This window comes from Ochotona princeps, chromosome 9 (genome assembly GCF_030435755.1).
Source record: "Ochotona princeps isolate mOchPri1 chromosome 9, mOchPri1.hap1, whole genome shotgun sequence".
Classification (NCBI taxonomy): domain Eukaryota; kingdom Metazoa; phylum Chordata; class Mammalia; order Lagomorpha; family Ochotonidae; genus Ochotona; species Ochotona princeps.
In genome coordinates, this window is record NC_080840.1 from 8,073,218 (window position 1) to 8,096,557 (window position 23,340).

Here is a 23,340-nt window from a genome sequence, read left to right on the forward strand (position 1 = left end):
CACATTCTATGCATTTTACAAACTGCAGTATAGGTGCATGGTTGACTTTATAGGCTGTGACTGTCACAACAGTGAATGAAACTTAGAAACTTGTGACACTGAATACTCAATGGATTATTCTGCTTGTTCCTGCAAGATTTTTCTGACGCTTTATGGTGATGTGATTATGCTAGACCAACACTCCATAGACTGGAAAATGTGTTGAATGAATAAAAGCCATCCACTTGAATTACTATAGTAGATTTGTACTAGCTCCAATACAATCTATATTGATTTTCTTATAAAACCAGTGGCTAAGAAACAAAGATAATAACCACATCATTTCAAATACAGCTTGAAATATTTTAACCTGTTCTGCAATTCCAAGGAAAGGAATTCTTTACAAATATTCTCACAGAGAACTTCCTTTGCCTGAGTCATTTCGTTTCATCAACACATAGGGAACTGTGACTAAAATTTGAAGAAAGGAAAGCCCCATTTCTACAGAATGAATCCCTCTTGGCAACATATTCTACCCCTGTGTCTGTCTGCGAGGGCCCGTACTACTCCAGGTGTGAGTCACGGCGTGCTCTCCACCTGAGGTTCTGAGCTGCAAGAACACTCACGTTCGTGCCTGTCGTCTGTAAATTACTCACCATGGTCAACCACCTGATTTCAAGTTGCCCTCTAGAACACAGGCTGTTGCCCTTGGAAAACCAAACTGCTGTGACAACCTACCATACACCTAATACTGGCTCTTATAGCTTCAATTGTTAGAAAACACTTTTTTTTTTAATACCACGAATTTTATGCCACTTAACCATGTTTTATTTTTTACTATGGTTACCTTAACATGAATACTTTATCTGTGATTGAAAGACATGCTGAAATTTGGTGATTTAAATACAGTTTATGCGTGTGTGTTCTGTTGTTGGTGTTTTCTTAACATATCTTTTTTTATCTATTTAATTTTAGTTGCTTTGAACAATTGCTTGTAGGAACTAAGTAATGAAATAGCTCAAACATTTGTCCTTTAGTGCCAAGTCTCATTCTTACAATCGATTTTGAAAATTGTGAATACCTTTTCTTATACTTTATCATCTTATTTTGTATATTATTTAGATCCTACTTTTCTAATCCATTTCATCCCTTTCTGTTGTATTTTAAGTCATGAGATTTTAATGCTTTATCCTTGCATTTGCTGAAGATTGCAGGCTTCATGTATTTTCTTACATATTTAAAATATTGACATATACATTAAAGAGATTCTAGGATAAGCATATTTCACTTCTTGATAATTGTAAGGCTCTAGAATATTTAAACTCATAGCATTTTTGTCTTTTTTACATGTTATGACTATTTGTACTTTATCTCTCATCATCTCTGCCACAAAATTAATTTTTAATAATTTCATTATTGTCTTATATGAATAGTTCTTTAATAGACTCTTATGCATGTTCCTTCACACAGAATACTTTGCTGCCCTTTTCCCTCATGGTTAATTCCTTTCTATTTGGATTTTTGTGTTATTGATTATTCTGGATATTAATCCTTTGTCGCTTGCAAATATTTTCTCCCGTCCCGTCAGCTGTCTCTACTGTGCAGCATATCTGCATGTTTTCTGAAACCATTTGTCCAGTGTCGGTTTTGATCACCGTGATCTGGCTGTCTCAGCCAGAAAGTCATGACCTGCTTCAATGTCTTGAAGGATTTTACCAACAAACTTGAGAAGTTGTGAGCATCTTGGTAATAAGCTCAGCCAGTATAACATGCTGGTTAAAAATGCAATTATTAAAGAAAAACTGAATGTAAAAATTACCTTTTCTGCATGCTAATTTTGTTATCTCATCACCAGGTTTTCATTTTTTTAAAAAAATGAAGGCATTGTTGATAACTACCTTATAGAGTTTTGGGGAGAAGTATGCGTGTTATGCTTTCAAATACTTAAAATAGTTTCTGGTACCAAACATCCAGGATTAATTTAAAGGCTATGGGGAGCATGATTATTAATATGAGATCAATAAATAACACTGATTCTTAAAGAATAAAAAGATTATGCTTTAAAATAAAAAGAAATTTGACTAGTGATAATGAACAAGCAACAAAGATTGTCACCTGTTTTGTCGTGTTCCTATTAGTGCGCGAGCAGAGCCCATATCTTCCAAAGAGCCTGCACTGACTGTACTGGGTTGAATTTGTGTCTTTGGTCAAGCCCCTCTAGCATTTCTCACTATTCTTCAGTACTACTTATCACACAGCTCTGGAAAGATCTCTTACCTGACTTTGCTTCTTCTTTAAGTTCATTTTTCTATATCACGTAAGTGAGGGGATTGTAGAACCATGCAGTTGTATGGGTGGAAGTAGAAGGGATGGGGAGGGAGGAGGGGAAAGGGAAAGACCCCTCCCTCCTACTACCACCCAATGAGGGAAGGGGACAGCAGCCCCAAAACGGTGTACCGCTCTTTGATGCCAGATCACATCAGTACCAGGAAAAACACTGCTGAGTTTCCTGTTAGTTCTTTAGAGAAAACAAGAGGCAGATATCCTCAATTTTGTCTCTTCTCAAAAGACTATTTCTGTCTCTATTCACTGTGACAAGACCATAACCCATTGTTTTTCTTGATTTCTAAGAGAGGAAAAGTTGCCACTCTGAGCCCAGTACTTGTACAGAGTATGTTTTACCTGGGAGGACTCTTATTTCTTTATGACAGAGCCCTTTGTTTGTCACATTCCTCACTTTTTCCTGAATTCTAGGACTTGCTTGGTTTCATGATAATGTGTGGATGTGTTCTTGTGCCTTTGAAGTGGTAGCTAACCTCTAATTATTGCATAAAAATAAGAAACATGAGGTATATGTTGTAGAATATTTGTTTCGCAGCCCTTTACAAATCCTTACGTGTGGTTTTTGTGTTTAATCCATTCAGTTGTCCCTACCCAAGGACAGTCATCGTTCAAATGCATTGCCTTTCGTTGTTATTAACAACTGTCATCCTGTCACATCACAGTCAATCTGTCTATGCCTGCACCATCAGCAGCCTCCTTAGAGCTGCTAATCATGGGTCCACAATTGACATGTTTCTGTATCTTTCCTCATCAGATAACTGTGCTTCTCATAGGAATATCCCTCCTAACTGGTCCTACCAGCTGTTTGGATCATGCAAAGTGTAAAGTCAAAATAATATTGACTAAAAAATATTTGGCTAAAGGCTTGTCCTGTTACCCATATTAATCACTATTACTATATATATATATATATATATATATACATATATATATATATATAGTGTTAATTATAAGTAGCTGTTCTAATAACTTTGTATTCAGATAGATTAAAAGGATACGGAGAGTGAGAGAGGGGGACAAAAGAAAAAGACGGTGACAGAACCGTATCTTACCAAATAATCATGATGTATCTTAGAGAACTTGCATGCCATTTAATCTTCCAAAAATAAAAAAAAGTATACTCAACATGGAGTTAGCTTTCATTCTGATTCCAACTTCATTCATTCATTCACCAAATAGTAATTAGCTCCCATTTTAAATGGACTCTATGATAGATATTCACGACACCAATATAAACAAGATATTGTCCACCTGGCAAAGTGTCCATAACTTATAAAGTGTAAAAGAAAATGAAATGAAGAGAGACTATGAAAGAGACAGAATCCAGAGCATGATAAATCCTCAGTGATCAGACATTTTGGAGATGTATTCTGGGGGAAAAAATCACTTCTGTAGCCACGCTTTGAGTCACCTCTTCAGGTTCTGCATTGAACTTTACACTACATCTTGCAAAACAAACTCAATTAATCCAGCTTCGTTTAATGCATGGGCACCTCAGTCCCTCTGTCTCCTGGTCTGTCGATATCTGATCCTCACAAGAGCTGGTTTCCTTCCTGGCCTCTGTCTCTGCTCACTTGCACGACTCTTTTGGTTGCTCCACTACACCAGAATTCATTCAGTGGCTTCTGACTGGTCTTCTTGCTTGCTTGCTTTTCCCTCTGCACTCCATTATGCACCTTATATAACATGCACACCTTGCAGTTAGGGCACTAGCTTATACATCCTAGCAATATTGTATTCTGTCTTAAAGACTATAATAGGGACTTCGAGATGTTAGTCGAGTGGATGAATGGCTATATTCTTGCCTCTGACACTCCATCAGAAATGCATGTGCAGGGCCCGGCGCGATAGCTTTGAGGTTAAAGTCCTCACCTTGAACGCCCAGATCCCACATGGGCACCAGTTCTAATCCCAGCAGCCCTACTTCCCATCCAGCTCCCTGCCTGTGGCCTGGGAATGCAGTCGGGGACAGCCCAAAGCTTTGGGACCCTGCACACGCATGGGAGACCCGAAGAAGTTCCTGACTCCTGGCTTCAGATTGACTCAGCTCCAGCCATTGTGGCCACTTGGGGAGTGAAGCATTGGACAGAGGATCTTCCTCTCTCTCCTCCTCTCCGTATATCTGACTTTGCAATAAAAATAAAATAAATCTTAAAAAAAAAGAAATGCATGTACAGGCAGATGGGAGAGACAGACAGAAATTCCTTTTGGTGCAAATGTATTAAGTTATGATTATTTAATGACAAAAGTAATGACTCCTTCTGGGGCGATTTTGAGATTTTTCTCCAAGAATATATTCCAGGTTGATAAATCTAGAGGTATGTTCCTGTTTTGCCCAAGAATACTACTTCCACAGGAAGGCAATAAAAAAAATAAGATGTCTATAGGTTCATGGAAATATATATTATGAAAGGAAACTTGCATGGATTTGAAATTCTGTTCCTCATTATGGACTTTTTAAAATTCTATTTTACTGTGAGCATTTAGATATTGTAAATTCACTTTTAATGTAATCTCCAGGGATTACATTTAAAAATCAGAGGGCCAGGTTTCCAAGCCGTCTCTTTATCAGATAGAAGACTCCTAAGCTTGGGCTGCTCTGCTGTCGCATATGGCACTGCAGGTCATGTGCTGGTGTTGTTTAGCCCTCATGATGACACTTATTGGTCACCAAAACTCAGGAAGACAAAATGTTGCAATGTTCATTTGCATGTTGATTTCCCTAAAAGCAGGAAGCCAATTACTCTTTAATCCAGAGATTTTCGTTTTACAGCCAGCACGTCTGTCCTATGTAAGTTCCTTACTAATTGCTTAACTGTAGGTTAAATTCTCAAACACTTCATTTATTAAAGAAATCTCAAGATGCCACTTAGAATGTAGTTCAGAAATGCAAAGAAATATATAATATGTAAAAACATAAAAACATTAAAAAATAGCTTGAGAAGACAGAATACATCTATACAAAGTTCTAGATCACATAAATATGTGGAGAATACCATGGGGATGACAAATATTCAAAGAGAACTTCCTTGAGTAATTGCCACACCCATGAATGCTTGGGTTAAGAGTCCACCAAGTGTTGAAAAAGGTAAAGCAAAGCAAAACAAAACAAAACAAAAAATATGCATTCTCAATGAAACTTCTGTACTTTAAGGCAATGGTGCAAAAAGACTGCATGCGTTTCTAACACAAGTTCTGATACCTTTCAGCCAGAATTGAGAATTCAATGGGCCTGAGATGTCCTGATCGTTATTCAGATTCATTTTTGCCCTTGGCTCTTTCTACATATAGAACTCAAAGTGCAAGTGAGTCTCTCCAAGTGGAGGGTGTCCTATTGGGTTTGAGAAAGAAAGAAAACTTGAAGCATTTTGTATTTGTTTGTTTGTTTTTTCACTGGTGACAGTTTATTATAATCTGTTAGTAGAACACAGGCTAGTGTTAATGACACCAGAGTTAGTCTGCACAGGAGTGGCCAACGACCGCATTTTGTGTTTTTATACTGGTATATCACATGTGTGTATTAGTATTGTAACACATACTAATGCTCTTGGCACTTAACATTCATTGTTTCCAAACAATATCTTATCTCTAGGATACATACTAAACCCGCAACACAGGAGAGCAGAATCAGTGCCCAGTTATCACAAGAAAGAAAAGAAACTTGAGTGCTCACGCAGCTCAAAGGTTGAGATGTCATATGGGCTACCTGCACAACACATCACAGTGCCTGGCTTGAAGACCTGAGTTTGCTTCAAATTTAAATTTCTGCTAAGGTTCAGCCTGTGAGATAGCAGCTAATCTCTCAAGTTCTTGCTCCTTGCTACCCAGATGAGTGGCCTAAATGAGTTCCTGATTCCTGGCTTTAGGGTAAACGACCTCTGACTGTTCCAAGAATTTAGGAAATGAACTAGTGGAGGGCAAATCTCTTTATGTTTGTCTTTGTCTTTATTTCTTCTTGTTTGTCTTTCAATTAAATTCATAATTAAAAAGTCAAAGAAACATTATAGGATATCTCTACTCATAGACACATCATTTCACTATGCATCTAATGTAATCAGATTATCTTTAAACTGATACTATTTTGATCCAAAGTTTTACATTTTAAATAGAGATATAGATTTTGCTATAGGCCAAAATAAATTATCATAACGATGCAATTTTATACCAAGTGACCAATAAACAATGAAATTTTAAGAAATAATTGTAGATTTGATATTGTGTGTGCATAGGTCTGGAAACTCATTGTATAATACATATGAAGGCATAAGAGTTAAGAATCTGAAAACAATTTTGCCAATGAAGAATGAAAAAACCATTTAATCCAATATCAAATAATTTTAAAGAAGCTGAAATTAGGACCAAGCATGATGGCTCAATTAACTAATCCTCCACCTTCAAGCACCAGGATCCCATATGGGCACCAGTTCATGTCCTGACTGCTCCACTTCCTCCAACTCCCTGCTGATGGCATGGGAGAGCAGTGGAGGATGGCCCAAAGCCACTTGGGAGACCTGGAAGAAGCTCCTGGCTCCTGGCTTTGGGGTTTTGGGACAGCTCTGGCCATTGTGACCATTTGGGGGAATGAACCAGTAGATGGAAGATCTTTCTGTCTCTCCTCTCTATACATCTGCTTTTCCAATAAGTGTAAATGATTTTTTTAGATAAAGAAGCTGAAATTAAATGGACTGTATGTTAGGAAAAAGAGGAACGTGTCATTTGAACTATGAGAAAGAACCCAGAAGTCATGGAAATCACACAGACAAGCCTGGCATGGGAGAAGGTTGTCATTGTTAGTCAACAACGAATATGCGGGAAGTTGGTTAGTTGTATATGAAAACAAATGTCAATAGATTAATATATTACACAATACAGGAAAAATAAAATGCACACAAAACTATTTTCAAAGGTTTTAAAAATGAGAAAAATGGATTATTTTACTATATTTGCTATCTTAGAAGATATGAAACCTAAGAAAAAGGTTGAAGTAAAAATCATAAACTGAAAAAACCAATAAATGTAGCTACATTAAAATTAATTTGTGTGAAATGACATTCCAAATTATTTTTAAGCTAACTAACTCAATAGAGAACTAGAAAAATCATATAAACCTTCAATTTACATCAAAGAAAGCTTGAGAAGTGGTAAATGTTTTAACGTGTTGTGACTCTTGCCTGTATTTACAGTAAATGCAATTTAAAGCAAACTAAACACAATTTAAAGTCTTTCCAAACTAACACAAACTTTCTCTTTGAAAAAATAATAATTTTTAGGACTGTGTGGACTCAGTCATATTTCCACATTATTGGTAGAAATCGGAAATATTTTGAACATATTGGAAAACAATTTGAGATTATCTACAAAATCTGAATATGCACCAAACTGCACCACTCAGAAATCTCACTTCCAACTAAATAGACAGGATGCTTCCATAAGCACAGGGATGTACATTGCTGCTTATTTACAACTGTAAGAAAAGAAATAAGAAAACAGAATATAGAAAGATAAGGGAAGTACTAGATGCAGCCTAAATATTACATAGCACAAAGATCAATGAATATAATCAGAAATACTCAATGGAATGGTGTATAGCAAGTGCCAATTATAATTGTCCAGGCATCTGTCCAAATTATCATGATTGTTTTTTGAAAGCCTTTTGTGTGACAAAGATAAATTCTGAAAGTTGTATCAGTGTGATTCCTGTTAAGTCAAGGTTTAGAGCACCAGAGAATCAATGACCTGTTGTGGATGCACATACACAAGGATCACTGTGCTTGTCTGTGCTCAGCTGAAGGAGTGAACAGCAGACACAATAGTCCCCCATGTGCTTACCATACCTCCCTCTCCTGGTTCGGCTACCCTGGGGAGAAGGTGCCATGCTGACGTGCAGGTGCGGTTTTCATAAAGTCGTGCATTCTCTTTCCCAGATATATCCACTTTCGTGAGTGCCTTCTAAGTAATTTTTACTGTCAACATGACAGAGTCATTAGAATCTTACACATGCTCCATAGAGGCAGAGTCATCTTGATGCTACGTAAAATCTCATCCTCAGATTTTCTCCTTTTGTGGCCAAGCCATACCTCTTCTTAACACACTGCCGTATTGTTCTCAAGATCTTTTGTTGTCTGTTAATTTAATAAAATTCTGATATTATTTCCTTGGTCAGGTCACATCATTATATCCTTCCACTCCAAATATAAGTTCTTTGTGTGTTCCCTGGGGCTCATGGCATTGGAATGGACATGAGCAATGGATATGAGAGTATTGTTGAAGATACACTCTGCCTGGGGTCAGAGGAAAATGTTTTTGTGGTCCAGTTTCTCCCCTGTTTATATACATCATTGCTAGCAAACCCTCTAGAGGAATCTTCAAGGAAAAATTCTCACATTCCCTGTGCTTATCCACCTGGCACTGGAACATGACAGTGAAGGTCAGAGAGTGTTCCACGGCACTGGATGAAGTGGGTAGTGGCTAATCAGTTTCTGTCATTTCAGATGGATTGAAAAATAGTCATTCTTAATTAGAGCTGTAGAATATCATCCCAGTCAATATTGGGACTCTTAATTGACTGGGATGATATTCTACCAGCTCTAACTTCGGACCAGAAATGGTCTCCCCAAGAAACTGTTCAACCCATCTGGACAATAGGTAGCTGGACTCTATGCTTGGTATACGTTTGCAAGGAAAGAATCTTGATTGAATTTGAACTGTAATACTGCATCAAGGTGGAGGAATCCACCAGGGGGAGGGGCGTGGAGAGGGGAGGGGGGATTCCCAGAGCCTATGAAACTGTCACATAATGCAAAAAAATTAATAAAAAAAAAGAAAAAAAAAGAGTCAAGGGCTGCAAGAAAGTGGGTAAGACAATTGTTTCCACATTAAAAAAAAAAAAAGAAAAATAGTCACTCACATAGAAAATTTGACTCACTCAGAATTATCCCAGCTCATATATGAACAGAATTTGAGATCAACTTTTCCTCAGATTGAACAATGATCTTGCAAATCTGCCAGGCATTGGCATGATGAAGTAAAACGTAAATAAATTATGGTTAATGTCAATAATAAAGAAGTAAGTTTTAATTTACCATGCTGAAAAAATTAAGTTATATTTCAATTTTTTTCTGTAGGGAATTGTATTACAAATGCATAGTAGTTTGAAGCTGCAATCAAAGAATATACAGCCACAATTACATGGAATGAGTATTACGTAGGTCAATCAAAATATTTGCTTAGTAGAACACCACGTGGCAAGTAGCCAGGAAGAAGCAAAGAGGAGGCAATTCTAGGAAAGAGAAGAGGACAGGCCAAACCTGAGGGACACCTGGAAACAGGTGGACACATGGGAGTATGTTGGCATGTTTGGACATCCGTGAGCAGCACAGTGGTGTTATAGTGACCAGATATTCCAGCACCCATTGGGATTGGAGAACTACCAGCAGCTACGTAGGAAAGGGAGTTCACTGGGCACTCAGGACGTGAACCAGGTATAGGATTGCCCACCATGCTGATTGGCTTCATCTGATCACAAGTAGAAGCAGAATGTCAGAGCCAAGCAGGCAGGTGCAGGAACAGGGTGGATTTCATGGCCCAGACCTCCACCACTGCCACATCAGCTACCATTTTGTGTGGAGCTGGAAGGACAACAGTGAGCTGTGCCCATTTCAGGATAACACATTGCACTGGTCCCATAGGGAAACAGTTCCAATTTGGAAATTCTACAGACTTTACCCATACTAGGTCTCAGGCCTTACAGCCAACAGGTTTCAGCAAGGCCAGCACCACTTGCAACCCTGTGATTAGGACAGCTGGTGTCGCCCTAAAGCTAGGCACTGCTTGAACCAAGCTGAAACTCACTTGAGGGAGTGGTACAAGTGACTGCACACAAAGACTAGCTGCTGAAGTCAATCAGGAAAATAGACCTGTAGACCAGTGTAGACAGCTTAGAAACTGGCACTAAGCACAAGAGTCTGCTAATCAGAAGTGCAATGATCGGGCGCAGTGGGGTGACCTGGCAGCTAAAGTCCTTGCCTTGAACACACCAGGATCCCATATGGGTGCCGGTTCTAATCCTGGCAGCTCCACTTCCCATCCAGCTCCCTGCTTGTGGCCTGGGAAAGCAGTCGAGGACGGGCCAAAGCCTTGGGTTCCTGCACCAACGTGAGAGACCTGGAAGAAGTTCCTGGCTCCTGGCTTCGGATCAGCACAGCACCAGCCATTGAGGTCACTTGGGGAGTGAATCATCAGACGGAAGATCTTCTCTGTCTCTCCTGTCTGTATATCTGACTTTGCAATAAAAATAAATAAATCTAAAAAAAAAAAGTGCAATGATGAAGAGCAAAAAAAGAGACAGAGGCACACTGAGTATTACTAATGCTTCTCCTACAAAGAGCAAAAGCCTTTGTCTACATCAGAGTTAACTGAGAAAGACATCGAGGAAAAAGGGTATAAAAAACTTGTTATTAAGCTTCTCAATAACAGTAAGAAGCACATACAGGAGTTCAAGTAACTTAAAGAATTTGCCATAAAGGAAACAGAATCACTGGAACAAAATCAAGCCAGTTTATTAGAAATGAAGGCCACATCAGAGCAAATCATTTTAATTTCAGTGGAAAGTCACAATAATAGAATGAGTGAGGCAGAAGAAAAAACTCTCAGCATTAGAAGATAATACTTAGAACAACAAGGAAACAACTAGAAAGTCGAAAAAGGAACTGAATCAAGCTAACATTATTCAAAAATGAAGGGACATTATTAAAAGGCTGAGGGCCCGGCACTGTAGCCTAGTAGCTAAACTCCTCTCCTTGAACTCATCAGGATCCCAGATATATGCTGGTTCATGTCCCAGCAGCCCCTCTCTGTATATCTTACTTTCCCCTGAAACTAAGATTTATTTATTTATTGAAAAGGTGGATATACAGAGAGGAGGAGAGACAGAAAGGAAGATCTTCTGTCTGATGGTTCATTCCCCAAGCAGTCGCAACAGCTGGAGCTGAGCCAATCCGAAGCCAGGAGCCAGGAACTTCTTCCGAGTCCCCCATGTGGGTGCAGGGTCCCAAAGCTTTGGGCTGTCCTCGACTGCTTTTCCAGGCCACAAGCAGGGAGCTGGATGGGAAGCGGGGCTGCCGGGATTAGAACCAGCACCCATATGGGATCCTGGTGCATTCAAGGCAAGGGCTTTGGCCGCTAGACCATCATGCAGGGCCCGAAACTAAATAAATCTTTTAAATAAATTACATCTGTTTGCCGATGACGTTATTCTCTACATAGGATAACCAAAAGACTTGATTAAGTAACTGTTGGAATTCTTAAGAGAATTTGACAGAATAGCAGGATACAGAATTAATAAACATAAGTGGATGATACTAGTATCCACAACTAATTCCATGGCTGAGAAAGAACTTGAAAGTAGAGCCTCCTTTAAAATAGCAGAGAAGGGTCTTAAATACCTTGGAATTAACCTTAGCAGAAATGTGGAAGACTCCTATAATTGCAGCTATCATACGGAGATGTGAAGATAGATTGCAGTATGCATTTTACTTCCAAATCAACAACGGACTCCCAATGAAACAAACAAATATATCTTGATAATATTATGCTGGACTCTCCCACTTTCCATATGTACAGTGTCAGCATACACTTACATAGCAGAATGATGTTATGAAGGACTATACTATTGTAATAATACAGAGGAAATCAGTGGGGGGGAATACGAACTTTTCTCTGGCTCTGAGAAATGTAACTCCTAGCCTGCACCTCATCTTCTGAGTAGTGTGTAGTTATGCATCTGAGAAACATGTAGGGGCTAGTGACTGATGATGTGCTGGTAAAATCTAGGAGGATGCCCAAGTTCTGGATGTAAACAACTTGAGTACTGATGCCACAGGGAAGTGTGTGGGAAGTGGAAAAGTGATAGAAACAGAATGGATACCATTTGATACTCACCACGTTGCAGGTCATACACTGACCCAAGGGCTGCAGTGACTCACTACAAGGGGATGTCATTTGCTGTTTAATCACCCCTTTGGTTATGGACTTTAGAGCACGCTAAGATAAAATGTCTCTTTGTACACCATTTAAGTGTCCAGTTATATGGATCTCAGCTCCAAGAAGATACAAACCAGCAATATAGTCTGGTCCTATTTCTTAACTTCCCCAAGCACAGTTTCTCATCTCTAACATGAAGCTACAAGGCCTGTCTAAACAAATCATAAGGAATGTTACTCTTCAAGAAGTCAAGTAATTTCATACACCTTCAGGTTTCCCATCTATAACATCTCCCCATGCTCACAAGAAATTTGCTTTGAAAATAATTATTTTAAAAATCTTTTTGCTGAGGGTGTTACAAATGTGCATCTCCAACTGAACATAAAGGAATACCTTGAAAGATTCAGACACAGGTTACACACAGGAAGGAGAAGCAGCTAACAGAAGTCATAGCTATTAAAATGTATCTGATTCCTTCTGAGGGACCACACTATCGTAACAAAATGGGAAAAATCTGACGGGAGTGGGAGTTTGTGGGGGAATCTCAGCTTATTCAAAATTGTACCACATAATTCAAAATTCAAAATAAAAATATATTTTAAAAAGTATATGGAACATCAAAAATCTGAGAACTCTCAGCTCTTCACCAGCTATTGCTACCCACATATTTATCATTTCCAGTGTTCCAAACCTCTGTAGTAGGTTTGATTTTGCACAATAAGAATAGCAATTGTTTTTGACAGAAAAAATAATCAGCATCAATATTTATGGGATATAATATACTTTGATAAATATTTCCAATATAGGATGATTAAATCAAACTAACAAATCTACATTCACATATACTGATACTTTTGAGGCAGAAATATTTAAAATCTGTTCTTTAGTAATGTTAAAATATATAATGCATTATGATTTATTATAGATATAATTCTGTGCAATAGATCACTAAAGCCTAATTGAAAGTTAGTAATATTTTATCAACATCTCTATTTTCCTTATCTTCCCCGCCCTTCTGTTGATTATCAGTCAACTTTTTCTCCAGGGTTTGAAAACCTCCCATGAAGTAGATTTCTGGGCCATCCAGCACTGTCAGGGTTGGTGGGAATAACAGAAGAAGTCAAGCTAGTGCAACGTCTTGATCGCCAAAGGATTCACCACAAGCAGATAACTGCTTTTAGCAAACAAGGCTTTTGTTCTCCCAGGGACTCCATTCACCTTTGGGTCACAGTTGGAGAGAAGTTTAGAAACTGTCTAACAAAATTGCTAATATTCTGATGATAAAACTGAAGCATAGAATGACTAATAAGCCAAATTCTTAGCTAATGAGCAGTGCAGCTGATATTCAGTTCTAAATCCCAAATCCCTTATTGCAAAATTCCTCAATCTTGAATTATTGGACATAACCATTTCCATTTCTTATCACATCAGTGTACCACAGGGTAAAAATTAACGTTTTCTTTAATTTTAATTTTTTAAAATTTTCATTGGTTTCTTTCTTCATTCTCTCTCTCTCTCTCTGCCTGTCTGTCTCACTCTTTTTCTTTCTCTCTCTCTCTTTCAATTACAAACAGAAAAAGACAAAGAAAAATATCTTTCATCCACTGGTTCATTCCCTAAATGCCAGTTACTGCCATGGGTTAGGGCCCATGGTACCTAGGTACCTTAAACAGAACTCATACATTGCATGTCAGGGTCCAAGAACTTGAACCATCACCTACTGCTTCCCAGGATACACATCTCTATGAAGCTACATAAGAATTAGAAAAGCCAAGACTCAAGTGAGGCACACCCCAAGGTGGTCGGTGGGCCTCTTCAGAAGAATCTGCTGTGCAGGCAAAAGCTGCGGATGCCCACCTACTCACATGTAGATGGAGAGAAAATGGGGAAGCATCCCAGGCTTTCAACAGGTTGGGTCTGTTGTAGTTTTTCATCTTGGGGCATTTGGAATGGTGAGGATTTTGGTGAAATGGCGAAGTGGATGGAGCTTGCAGTAGCTTTTCACGGGCATTTCAATCTTGCTTCGAAGGTCTTAGATTTTGCTGGATAGCCGAAAGGAAATTCAGTGGGTGGAGTATAGCACAAAAGGCTAAGCCAGTCCAAAGTCCCTGAAGGGAAAGGCTCTACCCGCTGTTTGGGACAGGTTAGAATGCTAATCTGATGTCTTTGCTGCATTGCCCATGTTGGTGGGAAGTGTCTTATTGAAAAGGTAGTTAGTTTACAATCATACATTGCATAGCTTGAGCTTCAGTCCAATCGGTGGGTCCTAAATTGAAGTCAAATTGTAGTCCTTTGAATACACAACAACCTGGAATGGGAAATCGATGCCTAGAAGGGAAATGAGGAAGAAAAGTTATCCAAGGAGAATGAGGATTGAAGTTTTTAAGCTGACTAAAGGAATGTTCAGATGGATGCAGCTAAGAAGTGTTAGCATTTGTCTTGCTCTCCCACGACAGCTCCTGTCTGCACTGTAACAGCACAATGCATTTTTATTGTTATTTCCCATGATGCAGCTTTGTAGGCATAGCACTTACTCCCTTCTCTCTTCTTCCCTCCTCGTTTCCCCCCGTATTGTTGCAGTAGTGTAGTCCATTAGTAACAGTTGGAGTTTAATGAGTTTAAGTATATAATGACATTCTAGATATAGGCATGTTAGAAAATCTGGTATCATACTGCAAAGGTGTATTTAACTGTTCTTTGGGAGCCCTCCTTTGATTTAGGAGTAAGAAAAGTGGACTGCAACGTTTCTACCCAGTTTGCTACTCTCTATGATACAGTCCATCCATGAGAATATATGTATATACTTGGTCACCTGTATATCTACTTATTTTGTTTTGCATGAGGGTTGTCTTATATCAGAGATAACATATGATATTATATGTTTTGAAACTCCCTATTCAACTTCACAGGTATCCCAGATTTCAATGACAACGTGTAGGGTCAGCTAAAGAAGATAAATACAAAAAAACTAAAACAAGTTTGTGGAAAATGGTGTTAAATTATAATTTTGTTGCAAAAAGAATTTGAAACCCAGAGATTGTTTTTGCACAACACACATTTTTCCATGAGCATTCTGAAATCTCTTTTTTGCATAAAAATAAATGTGCCTTTCTTTCAGTTTCTCACAAACTTCCTGAAATACATCTTCTTTAAGGAAGATCAGGAATAGGGTTAGATAAGTTGAGAGAGGACATGTCATGTAATCTTAACATCAAAAACTGCAACAAAAGATAAACAGAAAGCAGCTGCAGGGAGCCATGGTTTATTCTTGAAGTAAAAATTACTCAAATTGCAAAATTTGTAAAGCTCCTAGTAATTTCTGTTCTAGTCTAGTCCTCTCCTTGCATTGTTGTTACTTGAGGTTTTATTTACATGACCTTTCCATTCATTCCAAAGCAGATATTCCTTGTTAGCAGCACACTTATCTCTCCTATGACTGTGAGCCAAAGGATGATGAATAACACAGACTGAGACAACTCCTGAGTATCGGACGGGTCACATCACATCAGCCATATCATAGCTGTCTGACTCCAAAGGATACACTGTCTAAAATATAGTAAGAATAAAACTGTAATTTTTCCCAATTTACATCCTGTATCTTTTCATGACCACCTACACAACAAATCCTATTGCATTTCAAATGCCATCAATTTTAAGTGACACCATTAATTTCAGTATGTATAATAAATAAGCATACTGTCAATTAAGTGATGTTGCAGTATTTTCTCACCCATTAAATTTTTATCTCATACATATTGAAAGATATCATTTATAGATACAAAAATAACTTGTGCACATAAAAAAGAAAATGAAATGCTTCGGTTAATTTTCTTTTAAAAATTATGACACTATCTGATTTTTCAAAATCACATTTGAACACACAAAAAAGGAAGTTTTTCTAATTTTTAATTTCATCACACATCCATCTTCTGTAACTATCGGGTTAGAATTGCAACATCTCTCCAAAATATCTTCTTCTTATTTCTTCAATTTGCTTCTAGGCTGCTGATATGCCTTCTGCAAGTTTTGATGAGAGGAAGCAAAAAGATCTAATTCATGAATATTACATGACAACTGGAAATTGTAAGGTTCATCCTAATTTGAGATGTTAACTATGTATATTTAGTTTTCGGAACTGATGGGAATGTAGAAAAGTCCAAACTTTCCTTTGGTAGAGGAACTGTGATACATCTGTTGGCTTCCAGGCTTGCACTTCCTCCAGCAGTTACGCTTTTTACCAGTATCAGCAAAGCTTTACTGAGTATTTAATATGTGTATACACAAAACTTACACATACCATTTCCTTTAACCTCCATGAACTCCCTATGAAATCACTGTTCATGCCCAGGTGTAGACATCTGCCTAGGTTGCCTTTTACCTGGGCAAGTGTTGCAATGCTGGAAGGAAAGCAGCCAAGAAAACCAGCTGGCATTCTGGGCCTGGTTAATGCCAACACTGTGTTAACTATACCAGTGTTCCAGCATAGTTATTTTATATATATATATATATATATATATATATATATATATATATATATATTAATTAGATCAGAGAAAAGAGGTGCCGAGCGTCTACTGTGCCACCACAGGTGCACATTGGCCAGGGCCATTGCCTCTAGCCTCTATCTGCATGTTGGCAGGAAGTGGGGCATACATTGCCAGGACCTAGGGGATGGGTCAAAATGGAGGCCACATAAAGCTTGTTTGACATATGTAAAATGATTTCTGGGGACTTCTATGGACCAGACTTATGCATCTGTAAATAATCAAGGCTGAGATGGGATCAGTCACCTCCCTGGTCAGTGCACCAGTGATGGGGCTAGGGCAGGGTCAGGCTAGGGCAGGTCACAGCACGCACTGGGTCTTATAAAAGCCCGGGCTGGGAGTAGGCCAGACTGGGATATGCCATAGCACCCACTGTCATGTTAAGAACTAGTGCGGTGTGGTGGGGGGCAGGGTAGGGGTTCATAGGGCTTTCCCTGACTAGCCTACAGCACCCACTGCTGTACATGAGAATTGGGGCTGGAGACCAGCCAGGTAAGGGTTGTTTGAAGTTGCCATGTCTAGGCTGCAGCACCTGCCAGTGTATGTGAGAACCAGGTCTGTGGGTACACTGGGCTGGGCTAGGCTGCAGCAGCTGCCCCTTCATGTGTGAGCCAGGCCGGTGGGGGACAGGACAGCTGCTGCAGCTTTACCCATTTGTATATGTGATGACTGGTACAATGAATAATCTGAACCTGCCCCTGCACCAGCTGGTACATATGAAAACCTCGCAGGTGAGGTCTCTGGGGGTTCACCAAGGAGATTGCTGTGGTCAATCAGTAACCTCAGGGATGTGGTCTGACCCCAAACACGTGTTCAGGACTGGGCCACCTCAGTTGCTTACCTTCATGCAAGAAAGAAGAGCATACCTGGAAGAACACGAGAGACAAGAAGGCCAACTCACCTAAGGCAACTGAAGACTCCGAGTACCTCATCGAAAGACTGAGAGAAAAACAGGTTGGACAACACTCCAGGTCAGGCTCTACAGCAAGCACCTAGCTCTGTGGGCACATTGAGGTAAACAAGGACAGCCAACAGGCCTGAGAAAAAGTTTCTTCCCGCTGGTGTTAGGAAGCTAGCCTCCCAAGTTAACACCCTCAGAATGTTCAGGGCTTCAAAGTCAATGACAAACAACTGTCTCATTCCCCAGGCACCAATGTAGTGTGATAGCAAGGAGCAGTGCATTTTCTCCCCCTGGCTTCCCTTGCCCCAACCGCACAAGCAGATGGAAAACTGAAACACTTGTTTCACTTACCTCTCCTCCTCAATCCCTCAACCCCGCCCTCTCCATCTTAATCAGAGGCCCACATGCAAGCAAACCCCTCATCTTTGTAATAAATATTAAAAAATAAAAATAAAAAACAATTGAAAAACCGAAATCATTATTAAAATTTGTATTTATTTCAGATGATGACACCAAAGTATATTGGAACCTGAACACTCAGTCAACAGGCTCCCTTGCCTCTTGTGGATGCTCACAGCTTGCAAACAGGTGGTGATGTTTCTGTCTCTGGCATACGGGAAGAAGCAGAGGCTCTCTATAGCAATAGGGTGGGACTGCATCCTGTGAGATCATCTAAGCTATTCAAGATAGAAAATCGGAGTAGGCAGGGAAATGTGTTCCTTACACCTCTTCCCCCAGTTGATTCCAATTTTACTTTACTGCTAAGAATCACCATGACTAATGGTTCTTAACATCCCTCTTATGTCTTCACGAGGTACTACTTATTCTTTCTTTCATTCATCAAGTATTTGTAGAGTATCTTTTGTGAGTCAAGCTCTGGGAAAAGAGCAGTGAATGAAACAAACTCCCTCTCTCCCAATACTCGACAACGTACTGGGTGAGTGTATTTATGATAGCAGTGTGGCCTGTTGTGATTAGTGCTATGGAGAAAAATAAATAAGAAAAGGCAGAAAAGAAACAGATTTGCTTGTTTAGACTGGATACTAAGCAAGTGGCTTTCTGATGTAGGAACTGTAGTGATGTAGTTAAATATCGAGATTTGAGGATTGAATTCATTATTTAAGGCAGAATGTAGGTTCCTGTTTATTTTCTCCAGGAGGTTACTGAGAAATGGACGTAGCTCAATGTGAGAGAACTGAAGAGCAGGTGATTAAGATACAAGTGGAAAACTCAGCACCACAGCGTAGTAAGCTATTACCCCACCTGCAGTGCTGGCACCCATATATACACAGGTTCAATTCCAGCTGCTCCACTTTTGAGCCACTCTCTGCTTATGGCCTGAGAAAGCAATGGAGGATGGCTTTAGCCCTTGGGGCCCTGCAATCACATGGGACACCCCGGAAGAGCTCCTGGATCCTAGCTTTGCTTCAGGTCAGCTCCAGCCATTGTGGCCATTTGGTGAGTGAAACAACAGACGGAAGATGTCTGTCTCTTCTCTCTGCTTTCATAGAAAGAAAGCAGGTAGGGCAAGAGAGGACTGATAGGTATCCTGGAGAGCAGCCTATTCCAGATCACCATTTGATTAATCTACAGTCTCTCCTCACTGCCTATTCCTTTTTTAAAAAGATTTATTTATCTTTACTTAAAAGACAGATTTACAGAGAGAAAAAGAGATAGAAAGAGACCTTTCATCTGCTGGGTCACTCCCCGGATGGCAGTAATGGCCGGAGCTGATTTCAGCCATCCTACTTGCCAGCTTGGAAGCAAGGAGCGGGAGCAGATGTGGGAGAGCCAGGACGTGGACCTACAGAGTATCAGCCTGTTATGTCACTTATGCTGACCCTGAAACCAATGCTATAACCAGTGTGCTTTACTCATCCCAAATAAATCTATTTTTAACAGGGAATCACCGAGGCAATAATCAATACATGAAAACTCAAACATCTAGATGAAGAAGCAGCATTAATGACAAGACTGTGCTGTTTTCAGTTCTGATCTTTCTCTTCCCAAATCCTTCTCTCTAACGCTCGCAGAACCGACATCTGCTTCCATCTGCTACTTGCTTCTCTCTGTTCTTTCTTTCCCAACCATTTTTTAATATACTTTTTGCAGCACCCAAAAAGATTTTGTTTTCTTTTTCACTTTCAAGCCCACTTTCACAACCCACTAAGCCAGTCCTCTCTTCTGTGTGTTCGTACCCAGATCGAGGATCTTAGCCATGTGCAAGATTTCACACAGAATGAAGACAGATGCTCCTGGCAGTCAGTGTCTGGCTGTGAGCACTGCTGTTAAGTTTGCAACCCTAACAGCCACTGTGTGTAGAACACTGAATTGCAAGAGAGGGGACACATGAAGGATAGGTTAATTTTCAAACTTCAGCCATAAAGTTCCTTAAAAAGCCACTGTCCCTCAAAGTATGCCAATGCCATTAATGTGGAGATTTTAAGCTAACTCCTAGGAATGAGAAGTCTGTAAGTAGATTACAGAGCCAATATTTTTGTCAGGTCAAGAACTTGGGTAGGCAAAGTGTTTGTGTCCACGAATGTGCTCTTGGGCCAGAAGGACAGAGTATCAGCCTGTTATAGGAAAAAAAGAACTGATCCCAGCATGATGGTTCAATTGGCTAAGCCTCCTCTCGCAAGTGCAAGGATCCCATATGGGTGCTGGTTTATATCCCCGGCTGCTCCACTTCCTATCCAGCTCCCTTCCTGTGCTCTGGGAAAGCCAAAAGCCTTAGAATACTGACTGAACTCCCGTGGGAGACCAGGACGAAATCCCTGGCCCCTGGCTTTGGATTGGCTCAGCTCCAGCTTTTGTAGCCATTTGGAGAGTGGACAAGTGGATGGAAGATCTCTTTGTTAATCTGCCTTTCTAATAAAATAAGTAAATAAAGCTTAAAAAATGAAAAGAACGGAGGCATGGGAAGCGAAGATGTCCTTGTTAATAAAACAAGCAATGAAACTGGACTAGCTTTTGAAGACATGTCATAAATGTATTCCTGCTTGTAAATGCCTGCAGGATTCCGTCACTTGACAATCTCTTGGATGGTGACTCTTTGAGCACGTAAGCCACTCTTCACAGACAGAAACATTTTTTTTCTGATGTTCCAGAAAATGGAGGCAGAAAAATCTAAGCAACTTTTCTGAGACTACTTAGCTCAGAGTTGGAACTTCAATAAATAGAAAAATGATGAAAAAGGCAGACAAGTTTGAAAGGCATGAAAGTTAGTGGGGTCTGAAGCTCCCCGTATTTCTGGAACAAGTTTGCCCAATGTGTTGTGGGCAATTGCTGCCTTCTACCTGGTGGGCATGGCTTAGAGCTTAGCTGCCTGTGGCCTGAGACACAGCTCCCAGGCCTGCAGTCGCAACATGACCTCCGACACGACTAGAAAATACATGTGTCATTTAGCCAATTATATTGTCTTTGGTTGGGGGGGTGGGAATGCTGGAAGATGCCCTCCTGCCCTCCCCTTCAGTGGCTTTTAAAAGCCTGGGATCTGTATTGAATAAACTGACATTCCTCACCAGCTTGTCTTTGGTGGTTCTTACCGCCAAAGGACACGTTTGCCTCACTTCTGTCACCTTGGGGCCTGCTGGTAGGACTAAACTCCGAGAAGGTGTAATTTCAGAGTCACCTTGTTTGCTGGGGAACTTGGCAGGGTTGCAGATACTGGAGATTTCGATCATAGGCAACAGAGGATGAAGGAGCAGAGGTGGTGTATACCCGCATGTTTAACATTCAGTTCAGAGTCCTGGGGGCAAGGGTAGTCCTCCATGAAGGAGGCTATGGAGAGAGGTGGCTGAAGACAGGCTGAACAGAGACTTGGAGAAGGCAGAAGCTTAAGGTACCAGTGTTGCTGCTTTTGTGCAGCTGGCCCTGAGGCAGGGGAGGGGACTGTTGGGGTAGGGCTCTCACACTCACCCTCACAATAGCCTGCAGCGTTGATTTCATAGCCTCCGTTGTTTGGAGAAAGCCATCTGGCCGACTCTGTGCTTGTTGATGGTGTTTCTATTCCTGCCTGGAAACGGAAGGCAAGGACTCTGCTGGCTTTGTTTGCCTGAGTCAAAACAGCCTGGCGTACAGGAAGTACTCAGTTAATCCATGATGGAGGTGTGTGCCAGAAAGAAAGCAGGCAGGTGACATTCAGGCTTCTCTTTTCCCAGGTCTGTTTATTTGAAAGACCTAGAGCTCCACTGGCTGTAATGCTCTCACCCTTCCACTTGCTTTTCCCCCCAAAAGGCAGAGAAATGTAACTTGTTAATCAATTTGAGAGTCATAAGCAATGCATGATCATCCCAGACCCTCCTTGCTTCTCATTGCAAATGAGCTTCCACCCCTCCTGCACAAGTGGAGTCCCAGTGTGCAGCTGTCTGCCCTCCCAAGCAGCCTGCAACTGGACGTATCAACAGCAGGCCAGCCCATGTGGCTCTCATTGCAGGCCACACATCTCATGTCCATTTCTATCAGCCACGAAGAAGAGACCTTGGTGCTCTTTCCCATCAATTAGTTCAGCATGTGGACATGGAAGAAAAGTCCTGTTTAACAGGGACATTCAGAAACACCCAGAATTGCAGGGCTCACAATGAATCCAACAACAAGTCTAAATGTTCTTTACAGAAGTCCCTGTGTTAGAAAAGTGGTTTTCTTGGAATAGTAAGTAAGAGATGGCCGAGTCTACAGAGTCACAATCCTGGGTCCCATTGCTAGGATTGCCGCTGATCTGCTCTGCCTGAAGACAGCATTTGACCTGGAAAAAACTCGGTTTAATTTCTGCCAAAGGCAGGATGTTAATCCTGCTCAAAGAAACTCACATGAATGAAAGCTCTTTGTTAAATGAAGAGCATTATGCATGTTCGAGGAAATTGTTATTGTTATTGAAACAGAATAATGCTACAGTTTCATTACCATTATTGACTTCAATGCAATGATTAAATTCCTTTTCCCTAAGCAGGCACCATAAATAATTGCAGATACTTCTTGGGTGTACTGCAAGTTCTGCATGCTTCCTACTTGATTCCTTGTAATAAGAAAATTAGTCCTATGTTTTGCAGACAGAATATTTTTGTTGAATTACCTAAAAGGGTGCTATTTTCCCACATGCGGGATGCGATTTGATGTTTTTCACATTCCCTCCATGTGTGAGTTTCTTCTCTCATCTATAAAAGCTGTTTGTTAATAAGTTGGTTCACATCTCATTTCAGAAAGCACAAAGGTGACATGGAGAACTCCTGGGAATTCGAAGCCATTAGTGCATTCTTCCCCATTTCACATTTAGACCAGAAAGCCCTTTGGTGCACAGCTATTTTTTTATTTGAAAAGAACATGGGTTTCAAGTCCCAGTTCCAAGTTAGTATTTTAAGAATTACTTTGTTACATTTGGCAATTCATTTCACATCTCAGAACCTTGGTTTCTTTATCTTCAAAGGAGGAATGTGAGAATTGAATGAGATCAGGTATTGCAAACTAGGAATAGCATGCCCATTATAAACTCCAAAAATGCTCTCTTAGGTCCCTACCCTTGGGCACTGGGTAAAAATCATCCTGTGACAATAGAATTATGACTAATATGGCACAGCACAGAGAGTACTCCAG

At 40.1% G+C, this 23,340-nt stretch overlaps 1 long non-coding RNA gene across 1 annotated transcript; it reads left to right on the plus strand.

The window, feature by feature from the left end:
* The first annotated feature begins 16,314 nt into the window (after positions 1-16,314).
* On the plus strand, positions 16,315-18,396 carry LOC131481128 (uncharacterized). Its single transcript, XR_009246044.1, has 3 exons — positions 16,315-16,386; positions 17,665-17,801; positions 18,252-18,396. It is a non-coding gene; the product is annotated as an uncharacterized LOC131481128 (long non-coding RNA).
* The last annotated feature ends 4,944 nt before the right edge of the window (positions 18,397-23,340 follow it).